Genomic DNA, 24,457 nt, shown 5'->3' on the forward strand with positions numbered 1-24,457 from the left:
TGAGCAATCAATGAAATTTTTCAGCAAGTAATATCTGAAATGCAACAAAAATGTGAAAAAAGAAATGGGAGTAAATGTACATCTGAGCTGCAGAATTTGGTAAGGAAATCACTATCTAGTGAGCAATTTATTTTTGCCAGTTACTTTTCAAATTTCAAACTAAGAAACTCAGTAACAATAGCAGGGTTTCCACAAGTCAGGGGGTCCTAGAAATGCCAGGGAATTTTGTTTTGATCAAAAAAAAAAAAAAAAGTCAAAGAAATGTCAGGAAGAATCATTAATTTTGTTGAACGTCATAAAAATAGTTTAAAAAAAAACTTGCAAAAACCTTCATCTTTTGCAACATAAACTTTTGTACTAAGAAAATTATTATACTCATATAAATTGATTCAAAATGAATTCTTAAAATACTTGATTATTTGGAATGGACTGACTAAGAAATTGCTTCGCATTTTATTTTTTGAAGCATTATAAATTAATTACTAAAGTTCCGATATTAAAATGTTTAAAAGTTCCTTTTTACATATGTTGCAAAGGAAATCAAAATTTTAGATTCTTAAAAATTAAGCCACAAACTTCAAAATAGAGTCTGGAACTCTAGAAATTTTTTCTGGAAAAAAGTCTGAGAATTCAATTTTTCAAAAGGATTGGAAAATGTAAAATAGTTGATTTATAAGAACTATGGTAAAATATACATAAATAATTGATTTTGTTTAAAAAGAATGTTTACAATTACAGAGAAGCATTAAAACTAATAAAATTTACACTGTTATCCAGTGAAGAGGAAAGTAAAATTTATAAGCAACACATGAAAAAGTTTTAAAATCACATATTGCTAATTTTCAGCTTTCTAAATGTTGCTCATAATTTTTAATTATGTACAATGCTGGGAAAAGATGTATATGATGCAGTGAAAAGCAAAAACATGTAACTGACAAAATTAAAAATTTGGAGAAAACCAATACAAGTGGTAGGAAAACCTCTCTGTTTTGGATCTAAAGTTAGTGCAGTAAAATCCCTCTAATGCGGACAATTTTTTTTTTGTCTGCAATAGAGAGGTGTCTGCAGGACAGGGTTTTAATAATGTTATTTGCATCGGAACTGGGGAATTAAAAATTGTCCGTATAAGAGGGGTGTCTGTCTTTGAGGGTTGTCCGTTAGGAGGGGTTTTACTGTATTAGTAACTCTGGTAGTTGCTGCTATACAGCATGATATAGAAAACGTTTTCAATGAAAGCCTACCTAGAATTTGAACTTCAAACTTGTTTTACCTGAAAAGTTAAAACGTCCACTTACATCCCTTTGCTTCTTTCTCACTGCCTCATATGTATTTGTGCTGCTTGAGTCTTAGTGTAAGTATTTTAAAGAGAAATTCCTATTTAAAGTAATAATAGCAATAAAGAAACAATGAACAGGTTTTAATTATTTCAACTGTAGGTAATTAGTTTTTAAATTAAAAACATTTTGAAATTTTGGATTTGTATAAAGAGTTTATGCTGTACAAAATTTAGATCACACCATGCTTTGTTCACAAAAAATATTACAGTTGAACCTCCTTTATCCCGATCTGCAGATCAAAGCAGTAGACTTTTTAAAATCTTATGTTGACAGAATTAGACAATTTTAAAATATGATAACAGAAGAGCAAGTACCCAAAAGAGTAACTTTTGATTCTAATCTATTGATGATAAAACATTTGCCTGACCATGCTTCATTCAAAAGCTGCTTGCATTTAAAACAGAAGACATGGGACCAATTGTTCATTAGGAAATTATGTGGATTAAAAAAAAAAAAAAATTAATGTGCTGTTAACAATTCTATGTATTTTTTTTTTTTTTTTTTGACATTTTTTTCCTCATAGTGAATGGCAAGTCTGCTTTTTTAAGGATTTGTTTTGCTATTTGCCTGGATTTTTGATCATATGGGGTGCCTTTTGCCCAATTTAGTCCAGATAAACCAGGTTTTACTGTATTTAAAAATGATTAGAGAGAGAAAATTGCATTGGAATATGGCACAAATGCTGGGTCTAGTTGGAAATATTTTTGCTAGTATCAAAAGAATTATTTGTTCTCTTTTAATTCTTATTTAATTAAAAAGGAGTTAATAGCCCAAAAATTCTAATAGTTCAACAATTCTGAAGTCAATTTTCACACTTTATGTTATATTAAGCAGAGTTTTTATTTAAAAAAAAACCTACAGTAAAGCAGCATTCATGAAATCAATTGATTTATATGGTTAAATATATTGAATAACTTAAAGTTGATAACTTTAAATTTTTAAATAGTGTATGAATTGTTCCTTTTAATGCTTGTAAAAACAAAGGAAGGAAAATTTAGCATTTTAATCCTATTTTAATGGAATTTAGGAGCTAGGGTCTGTCCTAAGAAATTTGAAGAGAGAAAATCAGAAACTTTTGTCTGAAAACAACGTGCTGTTTATGAAATTGCTCCAAGTAAGTTCTTTTTTCAAAAATTCTTCGATTAAAAATAGTTTAGAATGCACAGAATGTCCCATTAAAATGTATAATCTTTAAATAATTATTATACTAATTAGTACAACACAAAGTTTCAAAAATTAACGTAATGTGAACAAATGTAGGAACCAACTACTTAGCAAAAATGTGCCGATTGTCAGCCGTTGCGGTCTAGGCAGTGCCATAGCTAGATTATATTAGATGCATGGTTACACACCATGCATGGATGCACTTGATGCTGTGTAGATACATTTGCTGTAAATATGTGCATTGGCTGAAAATTGTTAATGATATCCACATAACACATCGATTATCTTCAGAATCTGAAGATAAATGAATGAAAAGCTTTCATTATTGTTTTTACAAATACATGATTGAAAGCAAAAAGCATTTTCTTACTACAAATTTTACCTACCCACTGCAAATTGATTTTCATTCCTGCAGATAGTTTTGAACTATGTGCGCAAATACTTTATATTTTTATCTTACTATGGGCAGAGCTTTTAGGGTCATAATGGCCTAATCAATAGGGCTGTGCCTAGACCAAAATGGTCAACAAATTGAACACTTTTATTAAATGGCTTGATTTCTGCATTTCTTTTATTGTGAAAACTGTTCTATATCATAATTCATTCCATATTTCATTACTCTGTAAATTGACAAAAAGAAAAAAACCCCATAATTTATTTTGTTTTTCGTTTATTTCAAAGTAAATTTTTTTTTTTTATAATTTATAGACCTTATGTTGGCATAGAGCAAACAGTTGGTTGATTCAATGACATCGCGATTAGTGTCCATAGGATGTTTTCATTAACAGGTAGCTCTATTAGGACACACCTGATTAGTCACCGGTTAACCGTGGTCGACCGGATGCTCTATGCGAACACAAGGAAACAGACTTTTAGTTTTGAAATTCATGTTAGGTTTGTGTTGCCCCTCATTGCTCATGAACTGAAAAAGTCTTTTTTTTTAAACCACTATTTGATGAATTCAAGTTAAAGATATTAAGTTGCAAGAGAACAGCTCACACTTTAAGGAAATCTGTGGCTGGTGAGGCAAGGAAACGCTTCCAGGTGCAGCTTATCTTAGTAAAGGGGGAATTGGACTGGCTTACCCACTTTTTGGCCTCTTGTGTTTGAGGAATCAACAAGACCATAAGGTCAATGTCCCGGCAGAAATTGTCCGCATATCCACTACTATGCTGGTAGGAATCATAAGAAACATCAGAAATTAGATTCATTCAGCGTATGGACAGGGACCTCACTTAACTTATGTGGTATTCGAAACTGTTAAACAACTTTTAGCTGTACACCAACATTACTAGAAAAAGAACATTGTCTCAGAAAATGGGTTTTATTGCTTTTTAATATATAAAACTCATCTTGCTGGACCCTATATATATTGTTAAATAATATTTTTCATTGATTGTGTAGGTTTTGTTATGTTTAATGCTAACCTTGCTTCTGTTATTTTACAATTTTTAATGTATTTTTTTTCTTTTGTTCCAAATGAAAACGATTTTGTAATTAACCTCTGGAAAAGAATGAAAAAAAGACATTACTCTTAAACTAAAGTTTACTCTGGTACAATATATTAATTTTTAACATGAAGGCATTTTTTTACTTTTAATGTTTTCTTTATTTCCAGTTTCAAGATATTGACATCTACTCAAAGAAGTATTGTACAAAGTCCAAACCATTGTGCAAAGAATTAAAAGCAAGTCAAGAAGTGTAAAAGATTTTTTTATTTGAATGTAAATATCATCAATTAATATGAAACAAAAATAAAATTTTTCTCTGTTAAAACTCGAATTTATAATTGCTTCTTTCATGGTTTAATATTAAGGAATAAAAAAATACATGTTCTCTCTTTTTTTTGGATGGTGAGTGATATGATTTAGATAACTCATTGTGATGGGCATAACTGAATAGCCATATTGGAATAAATCGATAACTCAGAATACATTCATAAAATTTTGAGTTTTGGTTGAGTACTTTCAGAATTGAAAGAACCTTTTGAGTAGCCTACTTCTTGAGTGACAACAGAGTTGAATGAACTTCTTGAGTAGTCCAGTTTACTAGGAGTGGGAAGGAGAGTCAACCCGCTCGGAGCTCTTGGTTTGAACATATAAGGTAACGCACTAGTAGTGGCCACAGTTAAGCATATTTTACGTTTTTTTTAAACTGTGGGTCTACAATATTAATTCCAATTTTTTAGCTCAATGAACGTATTATAGCCCAACTATTCCTGAATCGTCCCATAATTGAAAAATGCCAGAATTTCATTTTTTTTCAATTTTTTATCCATTTTTTCCCAAGCTTCAAATTTGATCCAATAGTGGCCACTCCAAAATCTGAGATTTTCAGTAGTGGCCACATGCAAGAGTCAGTAGTGGCCATCTGACATCCTTTCTTTAGAATTCACTTTAAATTCAAATAACTGATAAATAAAATTGATTCAATATGATAGTTACATTAAGTACCAACATATTAATCATTTTTATTGTACATTTCTTTCTTCATTAGAATAAAAAAAAAAGTTTTTTGTAGAAAATTTGTACTTGTATTTTTTGTACGCCAATATAAAAAATAAAGTAAATGAAAATGAATGTACTTATATAAGTATTCTACACATGAACTTTGGTAAGTATGAACTGAATAATTATTATCACTACAAAATCATCTTTACTAATAAAAAAGCTGAAAGTCTGTCTGGATGTCTGTGACGCGCATAGCGCCTAGACCGTTTGACTGATTTGCATGAAATTTGGCACAGAGTTATTTTGTAGCTTGGGGGTGTGCACCACAAAGCAATTTTTCGAAAATTCGATTTTGTTCGTTTTCTATTCCAATTTTAAGAACATTTTCCCGAGCAAAATTATAAGATGGACCAGTAAATTATCAAGTTATCATAACGTGGAACCGTAACATGAGCAAGCCAATTGGTTAGAAAGTCACCATACATTATTTGTAAATACATAGGTGAACCAAAAGACCTTTTAATTTTTCTACTAACACTTACCTACTTCACAAGGATATGGTTTTTCATTTGTATGTGTGACTGATGAAATTTCAAATGAGTAAAAAAAAAGAACTAATTGTCCATTTACAGTCATCACAAGAACGGTTTTTCCTTGGTACATACATATCCTTAAATACATTTGCAAGCCCGAACTGTGAGAGAAAGTCTTGCAGCGATGTTTACAAGAATGGTTATTCTTTGGCATGGGTCCTCAAATGCGAGTTCAAACCATAAGAACAAATAAATGTCTCTTTACAGTAATCACAAGAGTAAGGTTTTTCTTTAGTATGTATTCGCAAATGAGTTTTCAAGCCTGATCTCCCAGCATATCTTTTCTCACAAAAGTAACAAGAATATGGTCTTTCTTTTGTATGTGTCCTTAAATGACCTTTCAGAAATGAAAGGGTATAAAATCTCTTTTCACAATAATCACAAGCATGTGGTTTTTCTTGAGTATGAATTTTCAAATGCTCTCTTAAAGCAGAGCTCTGAGTAAAAGACTTCTTACAATAATCGCAAGAATAAGGCTTTTCATTGGTATGTATTCTCAAATGGTTTTTCCACGCTGCCCTCTCACCAAATGATTTACCACAATCATCACAAACATACGGTTTTTCGTCAGTATGGACATTCCGAAAATGACGTCTCAGATGGGCATTAGTCGAGAATGCTTTTTCACAAGAATCACAAGAGTATGGTTTAACTTTAACTTCAGCATGTATCCTCAAATGACTCTTCAAAACTGTACTTGTCGAAAACTTTTTTCCACAATACTCGCAACAATATGGCTTTTCTTTTGTGTGTATCCTCCTATGATTTTCAATGGCTGCTTTTGTTGAAGATTTCCATCCGCAATAATCACAAGAAAATGGTTTTTCCTTAGTATGTGTCCTCACATGTGCTTTGAGGTTCGAGTTGTTGGTGAAAGCCTTGTCACAAAAACTACAGGAAAAAGGCTTTTCTTTAGTGTGTATCCTCAAATGCATGTTCAAACTGGAATTTGTAGAGAACGCCTTATTGCAGTATTCGCAAGAATAAGGCTTTTCTTTAGTATGCGTTCTCAGATGAATCTTTAACTGTGAAGTTTCACTAAATTTTTTGTTGCAGCATTCGCAACAATGAGGTCTTTCTTTAGTATGCGTCCGCCTCAAGTGCCTCTTCAGATCCGAACTGGAAATGAAAGATTTTTTACAAACATCACAAGAATGTCTGTAGTCTTTGGTATGAATGCTCTTGTGGCGTTTCATGTTTGACATGTGAGAGAATGTTTTTTCACAATAATCACACGAATATGGTTTTTCCTTCGTGTGCACCCTCAAATGATTTTTCAAAATAGAAGCAATAGGAAAGGTCTTTTCACAATAACCGCAAGAATATGGTTCCTCCCGTTTCTCCCCAGTATGCGTTCTCCTATGTTTCTTCAAACTGGAACTACTAGAGAAACTTCTGTTACAATAGTCACAAGAGTACGGTTTTTCTTTTGTATGTGTTCTCAAATGCTTTATCAGGTCTGCTCTGCTAGCAGATCCTTTTCCACAATATTCACAAGAATGTGGCTTAGTATGTATTCTTAGATGGTCCCTTAACTTTGAGCTCAAAGAGAATTTTCTCTCACAATAGTCACAAGAGTATGGTTCTTCCCGCTCTTCCCCAGTATGCATTCTCCTATGTTCTTTCAAATAGGAGCTACTAGAGAAACTTCTGTTACAATAGTCACAAGAGTACGGTTTTTCTTTTGTATGTGTACGCAAATGCTTTTTCAGGTCTGCTCTGCTAGCAAAGGCTTTTCCACAATATTCACAAGAATATGGCTTAGTATGTGTTTTTAGATGACTGTTTAACTTTGAGCTCGAAGATAATTTTTTCTCACAATAGTCACAAGAGTATGGTTTGTCTTCAGTATGCATCCTCAAAAGTCTTTTAAAACAACTTTATAAATATCGACTTAAAAAATTGGACAATACATATAATTTCACTTTGGCATGTACCCTCAAATGCTTTTCCAAACGCGAATTCTGGGAAAATGTCTCCTCCTAATGATCCCTTTTCAAGTGTGTAATCTCATATGCTTGTATTTTAAACGTAAAATTTATCCCAATACAAATCAGAATACTGATCTTGGTATGTAATGTTTCTTGTTTGACGTATATGGAACAACTTTTTCATCAAAATTTCATTTCCCATAATCAAAAGAATATGGCTTTTGTTTTTTAGCTACATATTTTCAGTAGTTATTCATATCAGTTCAGGATTTAAATGCACAATTATGAAAACTTTGGACTCTTTTTAAATTTTAGCTGTGTTTTATTTCATCAGATTTGTGCAATCGGAGGAGAATTATTTTCAATCTGAATTTTCAGAAGTTTGATAAATAGATTTACTTGGTGGTATTGTTTACTGTTGAAAGTTTAGTTTTATATTTTAACTTAACGACTATACTCTATGAGGGAACAGAAGATGAGCATTTTCTTCTAAAAGCATATATTGAGAAATTAAACAAATACCTAAATTTCTTCCAAGTTTGAAAAATCACTTCTACTTATGTCAGTTCTTTCAAGATGGAAAATTTTGCTGTCTTATGAAGTAAGATATGTCTTTTAATCTGGCTGACCAACACCTCCACCAATCAAAAACACCTGAAAAAGTTAAACGGTTATTGATAATATTCAGTAAGTTACCGCCCTATAGCCGGGGCTAAGGCAGAAATACGTGAAATACACCACCAGCTCAGTCATGAACTGAACCATGCAGTCAGAAACTGCAGTCCTCAGCTGGAAATGACTGAGCTGGCGGTTTATTTTACGGTTATTGATAATGTTAAAAGATACTTTTGACATACATCAGAAAAACTCGTGTTCAATGTAATCACTCTTATTTGTATTTTTCTCTCTAGACACTTTACTCAGGTAACTGCAACGAAATGGCAGCAATTAGGCATAAGTGATACAAATGAAATACATTGAAAAACTACAAGTTAACCAACAAATTTCTAATTGTAATTAGCTTTGCGTTGTAGGTAACAACTTTTTCATGAAGGAATTTAATAGTTGGAAGCACAACCCCTCTCTCTTTCTATCTATTAATGAAAACGAAAATCTCCAAATCAACAGCGTGAAACAATGGTAACCTCGAAAGAATAGCCGTAACTATGTGGTACTGATAGGGTTTCCAATAACGTGCCAATCTCAGTCCCGCGAGCTGTAAGAAGCCAATTCCGCAGGGTCCCGCAGAATCAATTTAATTCTTTTAAGAGTTAAATGTCAAATTGAAAAAAAAAGTGCTTTTTAGGAAGGACAGCTTTTGTAACATGAATTAGTCGTTACCTCGAATTCTGTACACCAATTGTAGCAAAAGTGTACTTAAAAAAAGTCCAATGCGTCTTAACAAAGCATACCTCATATGGAATGGGAAAAATATTTGCCCAAAAAATAATGGGCTTGATGAAAACACGTCATGTGGCTCCACTGCAGTTGGTTTCACTGGGATTAAAAAATTGTGGACATTTAGCCAAAGATCCCCATAAACTTCACTACCTTCTAAAATAGATTTTTCTTTTCTTAGGGATGTCAAGTTTGGGGTTTTCGTTCATAAACTTTCACTCTATCCAATTTAGCTGGCCTTGTGGCTTTATTCACGTTGGTCATTGTATCAGTGCATTTTCTTCGTTTCAGCAGGGGGGTGAACGCTGATTGGGTCGCAGTCTCAGTAAAAGTTTCTGAATAACTTCGCTAATTTTAACTCTCACTTTAAAGAGACCATTCTAAAACTTGAGCAGATTAACGTTCATTCATATTATATTATTTGCTTCACAGTGACAAAGAAAAGAGATCATAAATAAAACATGATAGGTTTTTTCATTGTTTTCTTCTTCCTAAAAAAATATTGTGTACCTTTAGTAAGTTAAATGTTTGGAGCGCATTCCTTAAGTTTACAGAAGTGTTTTAACACTGTAGCCAGGTCTACTCCAGCGGTTTTTGCACTTTTTAATACACTTTCTCAACTTCTTCTGAAATCCAATCTTATGGGTTTCAATATTTAGTGATGGTTTTCGAAAGGATTATAATTTTACACATGTTCACAGTTGCTGAACGTATGAACACTGAAATCTCGAATGAGAATACCAATTCATTCTCAGATAAATTTACTCTATTTTTATTGTTTTCTTGAATGGAAAATCTACCGTTCAACATATGAGACAAAGTATTCCTTGCTCTTCTTGCAAATATACAGGAAGGAGATTAAAACTTCAGATGATAGGTGTAAAAATATTAGTTTTATAAATGGCGAAAATTTGGAAAGGTTTGCATGGAAAATCCTTGCAGGATTATAAATCACGCGGGATTTTGCTCTCAATCCTGCTCAATATCATGCTGGATCCCGCAGGATTCGGGATCGGGATTGGAAACCCTAGGTACTGAACTGAATTGAACCGACAATATTCTGTAGGATTTACATAACAGATGACCTCTAAACGGCGACATCCTACCAACAAGCTCCTCATAGTCATCATAACAGTTGATTGATTTTTTTTAGAAAATCTTTTTCTGGAAGCAGAAATAATTCCACATTATCTATTCCTACTTATTTCAGCCATTATAAAACATACACACATGGCAGTTCTTATGGCTGTCAAATAAAAGCCATTCACTTGCAGGATGCACAGGTTCAAGAGCGTAAAAAAAAAGAAAGAAAAAAAAAAGAAACGAAGTCACACAAATTTGAAGGCGTAAAAAGAAATTAAAAAAATTCTAATAAAAAAATTTAAAAAAAACAATAACAACAAAACGAAATGGAACACAGAGAGGGCTTTTGATGGCGCACAATCGGAAGGGCGCATCCCCCCTCCCCTTTTGAGCAGGGGCGGGTCAGTCCCCCCCCCCTTATGAACTAGTCAGGGCTGTTTGGCGAGAAAATATAGTAACATACTCGTTTCAGGGTAGTGTTTGTCTCTTTGTTGTGTAGTCTCTTTTTAAAGATCGCAGGGGATAAATTTTGAGGTTTGCCGGGCTGTGGAAATTTGTGCAGATTGAATTTCCGACCATTTTTTCAGTATTTTTTTTTTTGGGGGGGGGGGGAGTGACTCCTCTACCAAATGGAATAGTTCACCCCATGTTTTCTCTTTTATGGTTTTTAATATAATTCCAATGCCTGTCACTCGTGAATAAAAAATAATTAAAAATAAAAAATATTAAAAGTTGAAAAAAATAATTTTAAACAGAAAAATTTTGATTACTTATATTGCTGCTATAAATTTAACTTCATTTTAAAGGTATTCCCCCTTTTCCTCCCTTCATTTCGCCACTAATTCACAAAGAATATTTTATGGTTCTGCTCTGCAAACAATTTATGGGCCACAGAGTTGTATTAACTGAAATGATTTTAAATTCAATGTATTTTATGATATGATTGAGATGCTATTTCATTTTCCATTGAATTTTTTAAATCTCCATACATTTTGTTGAAATTTTTCCTTGAAAGCGACTGTGCAAGTATTCGGGGGGTGGGGAAACAAACTGAGGCCCTTGGCTTTGGCGGCAACTTTTAGGGGCGGCATTTCTATTCATTTCTGTTTTTCTCGATGAAACTCCTTATAAAAACTGGAAAAAAATTTGGTAACGGTGGCAACTTCAGGATATACACCGGCTAGGAAAGATTGTAGAGCCAGCACTGAAAAGTAATAATTTGCTTAAAACAATCAGAACGATATACATGTTAAAAAAAAAAGACTTATGGAGATAAATTTTAAAAAATAATAATAATAAATAAAAAATAGTATGTAAATAAAAAAGAAATTTGATTGCTCTCTCATTGATGCAAACGCTTTTCGTTCAAAACTGATATTAGTCAAGTCCATGATGCAGGAGCATCTCCCCTCCCCCCAATGTGCCACGCCTTTCCTCCTTCAATCATGATGAATAAAAGAACTTATCACTCCCCCCCCCCCCCCACCATCTCAAAAATAACACTCATCGACCCATTCCACGCCACTGTATAACATTAAACTAAAAATGAGTTTAGAAAAATGAGATGTTTGGAGCGCGGTCAACAAACTTGACCAGTTGCGAAGTTTTCAAACACATTGAGCAAACGTTTTTTTCTATTTATAAAAACATTGTATTTTTCTTGCACTTAAAAACAATCATTTGTACATTGTTGCGGGCGTAACAAGTACAAATCATTGTTTTTCAAATGCACAAATTATTTTTAGAAAGTTAATACTTCATATTATGATACATAGGGGTTCCTTTTATTCAAATACAGCACAATAAAATGCCTAACATTCCGGGTGAAAAGTGCAAATTATATGCACGAAAAATGATACTCCAGTGCAAATTGATTGAGCAAAATATGAGTTTTAAGAAAGGCAGAAAATTTTTATTAGTGCTCAAAGCAGTATTTTCCCAATTTCTTTTGCACTACCAAAAGTGGAAAGAAAAAAAAAATATGTTTGCAAAATCTTTATTGTTTTTTCCTTTTATTTTAAAGTTTATTTGCGCAATGGAAATATTGTGAAGTATATATTTAAAAAAAATGTTTTGTCAATTTAACTCTGAAATAAGTGCACCCGCAATGCATGTGACAGACAAGGCGCACATATGTAGCATATTTCACCAATCACGCCACAGCGTATCCATCATGAATGAATTGAAAGGAAAACCTTTCTGATCATCGTGCCCAATATTCCCCCACACGCTACAGACGTACCGAGTAGCACTTTGGCCGAGTAGCCGAGTACCGAGTTACCGAGTAACTCGGCCTTTCACTACTCGGCTGAGTTTCCCAGTACTAATTATGTTGAAAGAAGGACCACCAACACACACCGATGAATTTTGAACTTATTGAAATAGTAGTATAGACCTCCTTGTCCATATAATAGTATTTAAACTAAATTCCTGTTGAAATTTAATTACAAAATTTTGCAAAAATAATATTTTTTAAACTAAAAATGAATAAATAAAAAGTATGACTTATCAAATTGGAATTAAAACAAATTATACAAATTTATTCATTATAGGTCTAGTTCGCTAAACATAAATAATTTTTAAAAGCAAAAAAACAAATGTGCAGGAACACTGCAGACACGTTCTTCTGTGTTACAGGGATCGTCTTTTCAGTGCATAACATGTGAACTAAAGAATGTAAAGGCATACAACAAAAAATTCGACTTTTGCTGGTTGCCTTTAAATCAACGAGCTCACATTTTGTGCATTGAAAAAGAAATTCCTCGTAACGCCAAAACACGTGTCTGCAGTGATCCTGCACTGTGCTTCTAACGTTGTTTTATTTCCTTTTATTTTTAAAGCTAAGGTATTTTTATATATCTTATAACTAATTTTAGTTTGTAGCAAAAATTCCATATTTGCACAATTTTTAACAAAAAAATTTTATTAACTTTCGAGACATTCGAGCCAAGATTTACTCCATTGAAGTATTTCAAACTTCATTATTCTCAAAATTTAAATTTGAATTGTAAATGGTTGAAGAAAATTATATATGCTTGAGCTTTTTTGTAAATTTTAATACATTCAATTTTTTGCAACTACTCGGTATTGGCCGAGTACCTGATCAAAATTTGGCCGAGTACCGAGTACTCGGCATATTGGCCGAGTAGGCCGAGTACCGAGTAGTTACCGAGTACTCGGTACGTCTCTACCACACGCCTCTGCTAAACAATAGCTGTATTGAATGACTGAACGAAGAACAAACTCGCTGTGAGAGACGAGCATCGAGAAACGCAGTAGAACTGGACGAACTAGATTTGAAATCGAACTACTGACGAACTAGATGCTAAATTGAACTAAAGAAACTACTGAACTAGTTGCCAAATCGTAAACAAAATTGAACTAAGAACTAAAAGAACGAAAAACTAAATGAACTAAGAACTAAACGAACTAGATTGTTTTCTACTGAACTAAAAGCAGAACTAGTTCGATTGAAAGACCAGTTCACTGTGACTGGGTCAGAACTAAACGTCCCATCCCTACTCGTAGAAGCCTTGCTGTTGCTCGGGTCATATCTATGTTAGTTGGTCTTGCTCGGTGGTAGCTATCTATATGGTGAAAAAATGGTGGAAATCGGCCCAGTAGTTTTGAAGATTACCCCGGACATACATTCATACATATAGAAGTAGTCATTTATGTATGAAGATGGTGGGGAAAGAACCAATGTTTGGAAAGGAAAAAATTCTCAATGAGCCGAATGAAATCCAAATTTTACCGAATGATAAAATTTGAGCATGCACATACAAATGCGCCCATATGAGGGGAGGGGGGCAAGTGGGGGCTCAAGCCTCCCCCCAGAAATAAGCACTTCCTTGCTTTTAGAACTTTTTTCTTTGCAAAAAATGTAAAAACATTTCTTTTCCAGATGTTGATGAAAAAGTTATTAAAAATGTCAAATTTTAATAACTCTAATTTGCACAGAAATAAGTTCCCATAGTGAAAATATCCTGCTAAACCATGGGGAAAATATCTAAGCCGCCCCCCACCCTTACATTTTTGCATATTGGCGCCTTGCACAGATATACATACATAACATCTACTGTGAAATAAACATCGAGCATCATTTGAGGGAAGATTGCGATATGGTAGACTCTTGGCGACTTTTTTAACTGTCGCCAAATTTTTTGGCGCCAAAGCCTAGATGCTATTATTTTCGTTCTGCCGATGAGAAAAAAGGGAAAAAGTATATATTTTTTTTACTAACCAACTGAAAAACGAATGAAATAGTGTTTTTGAAACAGAATAAAAAAAGTAAACAGTAACTGATTTAAAAAATACTTCAATGCTCAAAAACACTAATTATCAACTAAGAAAACTCTCAAAATTACATTAAAATACTATCAAACTAGAACAATACTAAAAAAAAAAAAAAAACCCATTGGAACAGAGCAATTAATTTGAATAATTTAACTCTCAAAAACACTAATTATAAACAAATCTAAGTAAACAAACCCTCAAAATTACGTTAAAATACCGTCAAACTGAACTAGGACAATACTCAAAATAACCCATAGAAACGAGTAATTAATTTGAATAATTTAACTCTCAAAAACACTAATTTATAAACAAATCTAAATAAACAAACCCTCAAAAGTACATCAAAACTACTAAAACTGGATAAATTAGAAAAATCGGCATTAAAACAAATTAACGCATCAGATTAATAAATTCGAATAATTTAATACTCAAAAACACTAATTATAAACAAATCTGAATAAATAATCACATCAGAGCAATAAATTCAAATAATTTAACCCTCAAAAACACTAATTATAAACAAATCTGAATAAATAAACCCTCAAAAATACATTAAAATACTACTAAAACTAGATAAATAAATTCTACAAAACACGATAAAACGGCAGCAAAGCAATTAACACATCAGAACAGAGTAATTATTTGAATCATTTAGTCATCAAAAACACTTATTATAAACAAATAAACCCTCAAAAATATATTTAAAAAGCTACTAAAACTAGAAGAAAAAAATACTAAAAAACACGATTAAAAAGGCAATAAAACAAATAATCAACCCATCAAAACGGGGTAATTAATAAAAATAAGCATTCAAAAACACTATTTTTAACGACACTAGGTTAGTAAAAAAAATATTCCCTCTTTTTCATCGGCAGAAGGAAAGTAAAAACGTATAGGCTTTGAGACCAAAAAATTTAGCAACAGTTGAAAAAAAGAAAAAAAATATATATATATATATATATATATATATATATATATATATATATATATAATTACAATATTAAAAATATAAAACGGCATGGTTGCAAAATTACTGTTCCCCATGTGCGGAATAATCCAATAGCATCTGAGCCGCAAAAAAATAAAAAACGACTTAAAAGCATAAATTTAGAATTCAATCAAATATTAGGCTTTATCAAATTTATTATTTTTAGAAAATTATACAAAACAAGGGGGTCATGTAACATGAAACACTATTTATTAACCAGCCGTTTTATGAGAAAAATTACATACAGAATGAAATAAATGAAACACCAAAAAGTGATACTCACAGCTTACGGGGGATCCATAGGTTTAATGGGGATCTTGCGATCCCATACATTGAAATAAAATAATAATTAAAATACATTAATGATTAAAAAAAAAATACCACGAGGAAGCGATGCTTCAACGTGGAGCGATTTCCGAGGTGGGATAAGGGGGGCGGAAACCCCCGGCAGACCGGTTCGGAGAGGGTGAGTAAGGTTGCCGGTCAGAATTTCGAGGAGCAGAGCGGAGCAGGGTTGCCATCGGAAAATCGGTTATCGCCAAAACAGCTCGCGGAGGAGTTGAGTAGGGTTGCCGGTGGGAATCTGGAGGAGCAGGGTTGCAACTGAAAAATTGTTTATCGCCAAAATTTGGCGGCGTCGCCAAGAGTCTATCGAATCGAAATATTCCCCAAATGGGAAGACCAAGAGTCTATCGAATCGAAATATTCCCCAAATAATCCAAGTTCCCCCCCCCCCAAAAAAAAGGGGGGGGGTCAGTGACCTCCGATTAATTCTCATCGGGACGACCCCCGGGGGGGGGGGCGCAATTTCTTTCGTTCGCCAGACTCGTAGGTACTGTATACAGCTAAAGTTTACACAATTTTTACTATTGAGAACATTACTTGCATTACTCGCCATTGTTTCCTCGTGAGCTTCAAAATGTCACGTGCTTGAGGCAAACACAATTCTATGCACTGAAAAATAAGCAAAAAAAAGGTCCTTTCGTGTTTGTGTATTCCAAATATGAAAAGCAAAATTACTGTAAACTCAAATCATCTACCAAACCTCTGTGCTCAATTCGCAATCTGGCGCGATTTCAAGTTGGCAGCGGCTATTGCGCCGGTAACCGGCGAAATAGCTCCCTAGCTATTGCGCAGGCAATAGCCTCAGGTGTTCATGTTCCCGGCGTAATAGCCAGCCGGAGCTCCTGGGCTATTGCGCCGGGAATAGCCCAGGATATATGCGCTTATTGCGCATACATCCACATCCTAGAGCTCTAGGATGTGGATATAAGCCCTAGGATGTGGATATCCACATCCTAGAGCTTTAGGATGTGGATATATGCATTTATTGCCAGCGAAATAATTTGGGAGCTATTACGCCGGGAAAATTCCCGGCGCAATAGCGGTAGGGCTATTGAACCAGGAGAATTCCCGGTGTAGCCACTGGGCTATTGAGCCAGGAGAAATCCCGGCGTAATAGCCAGCAAGCTATTGAGCCTTAATTTCGGATTATTATATACAAATTCAAATGTGACCAGGGCTGTGGAGTCGGACTGAATTGGGGGTAAAGAAGGTCGGAGTTGTTAGAAAACATGCCGACTCCGGGCTTCTTTTTTTCTTTCCTTTTCACCGACTCTCCTTACATTTTTAAAAACTTGACTACCAATTGGTTCGATTACATGAATAAAAAGTTAAAAAGATACTAATGGGAAAATAACTGCCATTATGGCAATCAGCTAGCTTGAGTGCTTACCGAATTTTCTGTAGCCGTCCCCTAGTTTGCTTGCTTTTTAACTTAACTAATAGCAACTGTCAACAAACCGTTTTGTTGCCTAACATTTTCAAGTAATCACTTTCAAATAAAAATAGAAATCTAGTGTTTTAGAAACGTAACAAATTAGTAAGTCGAGGTCTGTAGCTAAGGTTGAAACGTTTAAAGGTGATCGGCAAATTCAAAGACAGGGGCGGATCCAGACAGAATTCTCGGAGGGGGGCATTTGGAAAAAACGATGCTTTGTAAAATTTTTGAGTTTAACAAATATCAACATGCCCCCCCCCCCCTTAACTAGAGCATTTTCAAGGAATTTTCTCTAGGCGACGCAAGTTTAATATAAAGGTTGTAACCTTCCAAATAATTTTCCTCTTTTCTTAACAAACGTGTGCATGTATCGTCGCCTCAAAGTACTGTGTTCTGAGGTGAAATTTTTCGAATTTGTAGTCTTAAAAAAGCATTTTGGACGATATTCGATAACTTTAGATGAGAAGAGGTTCGGTGGCGCTCCTCTGCCTATTTTTCGAAAAAGTAGCTTTAAGAATTCGATTTTAAACGATCTTTGATGATCTTAGAGGGAGGAGAAATTTGAGGGCCCATCTAAGGAAATTTTTCTGATTTGTAATCTTAGAAATGCATTTAACTGTCTTTCGTAACATTAAGGGCGATGCAAGAATAAAGACAAAAAAAGATGCATTAATAAAAGATGCATTCTAATTATCTTTGGTAATGGTAGGGGAGAAGAGGTTTGGAGCGCTGCCCCGAAATTGTAGCTCTAAAAAGGCTGTTTAGACGATTTTTGACGTTACGGGGAGGAGAGATTAAAAGGCCCATCCCAGGAAATTTTACTAATTTATAGACGTAAAAACGCATTCTAAACTATCTTTAAGGTTAGGGGTTGAAGAGATTCTGAGGTTCACTGCCAAAATTTTTTCAAAATTGAACTCTTTAAATTACAAATGTAGGCAATACATGATTCATGAGTAACTTTTAGAGGACCGGCAATTTTTCGAAATTGAAGCTCCAGAAACGTAATTCTTGAAGACTTTCAATGATGTTAGACAGGGAGGAGTTCTCATCCGGAAACATTTTGAACCTCAAGCGCTTATAACAAAATTTAGTTCGAATCTTGAACGATGTTGGCAAAAATGCGATGCGGGGGATCTTCCCCTGGAAACTTTTACAAATTATTTTTCAAAACGTGGTTTGTAGACGATCTTTGGTAATATTAAAAAATTAACAAGAGGAAGAGGAGTGGTTTGGAGGATCCCATATTAAAAAGGCAATGAGAGAAGAATACTTACATACAGGGTTCATACTCTATTTGGATGAAAAAATTCCATGACTTTTCCAGGACTTTTTCATGACTTCATGAAAATTTTCATGACCTTATTATATGAAGAGAATAATATTATTCAATATCAAACTTGCCTTTTTTTTCGGAAATGAGCATTAGCAAAACTTGCGCCTCGGGTTCGATCCTTGCTGGTCGAAGAACCACCGTCGTCATTAAAGGGGACTGGGCGACGTTAAATATGCTCGTGGTCTCAATGTCCTCCAAGTGAAACGATACCTCTGGGGGTGCTAGCACCAGGTAGCTATTAGCTCTTGGACTAGTTCTAAATTCTCATTAACTGCTCGATCCGGTGATGGTGCTGCCATCTATCGGTATATAAAAAATAATGGAGGCAAGGCACTTAGTATGCAGTCCTCGACATAAATGCAGTTGAAGTCAGTTGTGACTCTGAATCGAATCGAATCGAAAACTTGCTATGTGAATGCCACTACCTGATTCAAAAAATATCAGTGTACACCTAAAAAACTGAATAATTCTTACCTGTTTTCATCACATCAGTTTAAGTTAAGTAAAACTACAGTGAATGATGCTTAAATGTCGATTATTTTTTTTATAAACAGGCAGAATGATATTGATTGGGGAAAAGTTGAATGAAACACTACTATGTTTCAATAAATTTGCTTCAAAAGTTGCTTTTAGTGTGAACTTGACAATTTTTTGGTTCTTTAAAATAAAGCCACATTCTTTAGTAAATTCATGTTTCTAAACCAGATATTTATTTAAAAAAAAAAAAAAACATTTCATAATAAATAAATCTTTTGATTTAAATGTACTTGTTTACTTATTTGTACATTTTCAAATGTATATAAATTAATAGGTTCAGAAATTCCAGAACATTTTTGAATAATGACGCTGAATGTACCAGTGGGTTGCATGGATTAGTTTTGCGGGCTGTATATTGGGCACTACTGTTTTTGAGCATTAGAATTCCCCTATTTCTGTATTTTATCGCCTGACTAAAGATTATCCAAAACCTTCAACAAATTGAGATAAACTCTGATCAATTTTAAAATAAAGATTTAGGAGTGATGGAAACGAACTTGGATGCAATGTTTTTTGAGATCGTTCAATTTTCCATTTTAAATAGCTTTCATGGTGCAATACTAAATCACTCAAGATTTCTAATGCTCTTTTTAGCTACTGTTACTTTTTCCCAGAACATTTTTCCATGACTGAAAATAAATTTCCATGACTTAGACTGAAAATTTCAATTTTCCATGACTTTTCCAGGTCTGAAATTTGCTTATTTCTTTTTCCATGACTTTCCAGGATTTCCATGACCCGTACGAACCCTGTACATAGCACTGCATAAAGTCAGGTTAATCTAACTTTAACTTAATGCACAATCATTAAATGTACATCTTTTTATCGAACACTTACTAACACATATCCCTTTTCTTTCTCTTATGGGGGAAGTAAACACATCAAACAAGACGAGCCCACTATGCTAAATGAACCAAATATTTGGTATACACTTGACATTTTTGAAATTTTCGTAGGGTGGCCATGCTGGCATTGTTTCCATTCTTGTTAGACTTCACATGAATTACAATGATTTTTTTTTCCAATTTAAGTTGTGAAAGAGGGTTTAAAAAACTATACTTGAAACTTCCTCAGTGTGGTTTTATGGCTCCCCGGCGTTGTTTTTATATTCTCGTTAAACTTCTGAGGAAAAACAATAAGGATTTTTTTAATATTTATCTATAAAAATGTTTAAAACTATTTTTGAAACTTTCTCAGGGTGGCCATGGCCTCCCTCTCTTTGCTTTCCTTATTGTTAGACATTTATGTGTTATAAGGGAAATGTTTTGCATTTTTTCTCAAAAAAATAACGGCTTTTAACTGATCTTGAAATTTTCTCGGAGGGGGCTTGGCCCCCTCCCTGGATCCGCCCATGTTCAAAGAAGTTCTGGCGCGAAAGCACGAATCCAAAAGATCCGATGAAATAATCTAATGTTTTTTTTCTTTATTAAGACAATTTCTATAAGCTTGGTTCTCACTAAAAAGTATGGAACAAAATAAGTGTATATGATTTCTTGATTACAACACTCAATAATTGCAGTTAATCTTAAAATCTTCATATTAAGGTTAATTCTAAAGCAGCCAATAAAATTTAAATTAAAAATTTAGCGAAGAAGAAATATATAGTAAAAGCTATTCGTACAAATTTGTATACCGCCGCATTTTGTGTAAAATTAGCTCCTGACGTATATGTGCCCTATTTTCGTTGAAATTTTATTGATGAAATATAATTTAAAATATATTCGCGAAAATTTTCAGAATTAAAATATTTATATTTTTTATATACTCTGAAATTAACTTTGGGTGTCATCTAGCAGATGGGTGTCACCCGGGGCAAATCACCCCCTCTCAAGAACTTGGATTTAGAAAAAAAAAAAAGCTTTTTTTCTCTCACAAAAATTGAAAGCACATGATTTGATCAATATGTATTTGTTAAACATTAAAAGGAGACAAATTACAGATAATCCTTTTCAAATTTTTTTAAAGGAATTTTTAAGTCATCTCACTTTTAAACTCATAACTATTGAAAAATTTGATTTCTAAATTGAATTTCCAACATTGTATGCGTCTTGGGTTTACAATAAAAAACAAAAGGCGAAATTTTCAAGAAAAGGAATTAATATTTCAATCTCTGTTTAGAGGTTTCCCCCCTTCCCCTGAAGAGAGGGAGGGAGTTGAAAAAATACAATTTTAAAAAAACGGAGTCGGACGTTTCAAAATCCAGGAGTCGGGCCATTTTCCTTCCGACTCTGCAGCCCTGAATGTGACGACCAGCAACAGGCTCTGGGCCCAGCCAGGCTGGTCCTAGTCAATTAGTCCTCAATGAAGCTCAACGGTCCTCTTAAAGCTATCCACCCCCTTGTAAAAAAGCAGTCGCAAACTTTGTAATATGGAATGAGTAAAACGACAACAACATGCATAAAGTACAAATAAAGTAATGAAATCGAGTTAAAAACTCAGCAAACGGCTGTTTCGGAGCTGTCCAATGCAAGCCCCTTCATCAAAGCAAAAAAGAAGAACGAAAAGTACACACAATGTAGCCTGAACGACAAATAAACAAAAATGGAAGGAAGCAAAGTAAATAGACATGGAAACCGGAAACACATGCGTCACAGAACAGCAACGACACCTATAGTGCGGAAAAACGTCACAAACAGAAAAATGTTTTTAAAGATAACATTTCCAAACACCAGGGAAAGGGGGATTACTCGACAAATCATTAACTATTGAAGCAGAATTTTTCCAAATGTAATAAGATTCCCAAAAATCTAAATCATAAATCGAAGAACACCCATGAATATAACCTTTGCAGAAGAAAAATCGAAAATATGTTTGAGAGACCAACAGTGTTGTGCAATAGAGGAACGTTTTAAATCTTGCTTTATTTAATTACTAGCAGTACCCGCACAGCGATGCTCATGCTAAAAATTTAATGGAAGTCCGTTGAATAAAAAAAATTGATGCCCCCTCCTCCTCTAATGTGAAACGATAATTTTTCTTTGTATAAAATACGTACACACCTTTTCAAAAAATATATATATATTTAAGTTTCTTTGGAACTTCACTTTTCGTCAAATCATTAAATTAGATAGTTGCTTTAAAACTCTATGGCTGGTGTCTCGTAGTGTTGCTCAGTGACCTTAGGATCGATACCAATCCGAAGATTCTGGGTCCAGGCCGACCACGAGTTACAACTGCAGAAGATTGTTTTCTGGTTCTTTCAGCCAGAAGGAGAACTACTGTGCCGCAGCTCGGTGCAGATCATTTTCTAGCAGCAGGAAGAATAATTTCAGCTATTACAGTGGGAAATCGTCTTCACAATGCAGGTCTCTACACAAGACGACCAGTTGGGTGTGTTTCTCTCAAGGGACCAGGGGCGGATCTAGAGGGGGGCCATGGGGGCCATGGCCCCTCCCAAAGCCTTGAGATTGTAGAATTTTTTTAAGAAAAAAAAAGAAAAAAATATTATGAGAAGATAACAAAATTTAACACATGTATTTTACAGAAAAAGAAGTATAGGCCTTAATTGGGAGAGAAATTATACCCCTATCCTCAAAACAAAACTTTTTTTTGCAAAATTTGTCTCCATCTTTTACATTTTTTATTGATTCCAACTACAGACACTTGGACGATCTCTAAATGCTGCGGTTCTCAGAGTATACCGTATACCTATTGTTCACAAGACCAAAGAGAGCGTACATTTTCGTTTTTATGGCTTTAATTTCGAAACTAGGAAGAGAACCCCCTTTTCCCATGCCCTTTCACAAATGCCTTGATATGTAGCAAAAAATTGCATTTTAAGTCTTTTATCTGGAAAAACTGTCAACGGAAACTAGCTTATCCAGCCCTTATCACTTAACTTGCTTAAAAGCAACTTTTTTGGACTTACAAACGAGTTTTGATAGGACCCCCTCCTTCCCTAGTTTATATCGTGATCAGGGGCGTAGCTAAGGGGGGGGTTTTGGGGACAAAACCCCCCCGAAAAGTTAGTCTCAAAAAAAAAAGAGAAAAAGAAGAGAAAGAGAAAAAAAAAGAAGAAAAGGAAAAAATTCCAAGCGATTATACACACACACACACATATATATATATATATATATATATATATATATATATATATATATATATATATATATATATATATGTATATATATATATATATATATATATATATGTATATGTATATATATATATTATATATATATATATATATATATATATATATATATATATATATATATATATATATATATAATGTATATATATATATATTATATATATATATATATATATATATATATATATATATATATATATATATATATATATAGAGAGAGAGAGAGAGAGAGAGAGAAAGAGAGATAAAAGAAGTAACCCCCGAAAGTCGGGTCTAGCTACGCCACTGTATCGTGATGATAGCTTTAAAAGGAGGTTTTTCAGAGGAGCTCACGAATCTTCCATCCCTTTCTAAAATATGTATAAATATAGTTAAAAATCGAATTTTTAGAGCCTCAAAGGCAAAATATTTCCAGGAAGGAAGGATTCTAAGCACCTTCACACTTCCTTTAATGTAAGCAAACATTACCTAAAGGTGCATTTTTAGGCTGGACAGCTGAAGAGCTAGAAGAGCACCCCTCCTCTTTTAACTTCTCAATGTATAATGACAGAATATTTTGGTTTCTAAGCTTTATTTTCAAAAAGTATTTTGGATCCAGGGGCCGAAACCTGACCTTTCTCCGTACATCATCAAAAATAGACAAAATGCGTTTTTAGTTTCTTAATTTTCAAAAATTACTCGAAAATTTAAACTTTGAAACATTTTCGAAGGAGATTCCTAAATCCACCCCCTCACCTAATATCTCGTTACCCCGAAAATTGAGTTTTTAAAACTTAATTTAACAAAATTTCTGGGGAGTTATCAGGGCTCAATTTCCCAATAGGCAGAGTAGGCAGCTGCCTAGGGTGGCAAAATTTTCAGTGGCTGCAAATTTGCTATTATAATACACATTTTTTGAATTAAATTGTTATTCTTGAACGTAAAATATTAGCATTCTTTCACTTTCCACAGAGACATTTTTTTCTTGTAATTTAATAATGATTACTTTCACACATCTTATGAAATTCAAATGTTTTTCAATCATGGTATTTGTCGAATCGTCAGCAAAATTTGCCGAATAAAAAATTTTGTGGGAGATCACTGTGATCATTTCATCGGGGCGGGAACACTTTCTTACGTTTCTTTTTTTTTTTTTTTTTGAGTCAAGGATATTTTGCTTCTTTTAGGGGGGGGGGGCAGATTTCAAATTTGTCTAGGGGCGGCATGGAACTAAATTCAGCCCTGCGGAGTTTGTTCAAAAATTTCGGATGGCCCCTCCCAAAACAGTCGGCTGGATCCGCCACTGCCACAGCAAAGGATCCATTTATGCTGGGCAAGAGAACATGTTTCCTGGACCCCACAGCAACCGGCTTCTGTGCTGTTCACAGATGAGTCCATATTTACATTGGAGAGCGAATTCAGGGCGCTTACTGATCTGGAGGGAACAGCGCACTAGATATCATTAATCCATCACTGTTTAAAGACCACATTT

General features: G+C 33.9%; 1 long non-coding RNA gene across 1 annotated transcript; it reads left to right on the forward strand.

The window, feature by feature from the left end:
- Positions 1–9: 9 nt before the first annotated feature.
- LOC129221156 (uncharacterized) lies at positions 10–5,044 on the forward strand. The gene is made up of 3 exons (XR_008580479.1): positions 10–99; positions 2,365–2,451; positions 4,120–5,044. It is a non-coding gene; the product is annotated as an uncharacterized LOC129221156 (long non-coding RNA).
- Positions 5,045–24,457: the final 19,413 nt, after the last annotated feature.

Source organism: Uloborus diversus, chromosome 4, assembly GCF_026930045.1.
Source record: "Uloborus diversus isolate 005 chromosome 4, Udiv.v.3.1, whole genome shotgun sequence".
NCBI lineage: Eukaryota > Metazoa > Arthropoda > Arachnida > Araneae > Uloboridae > Uloborus > Uloborus diversus.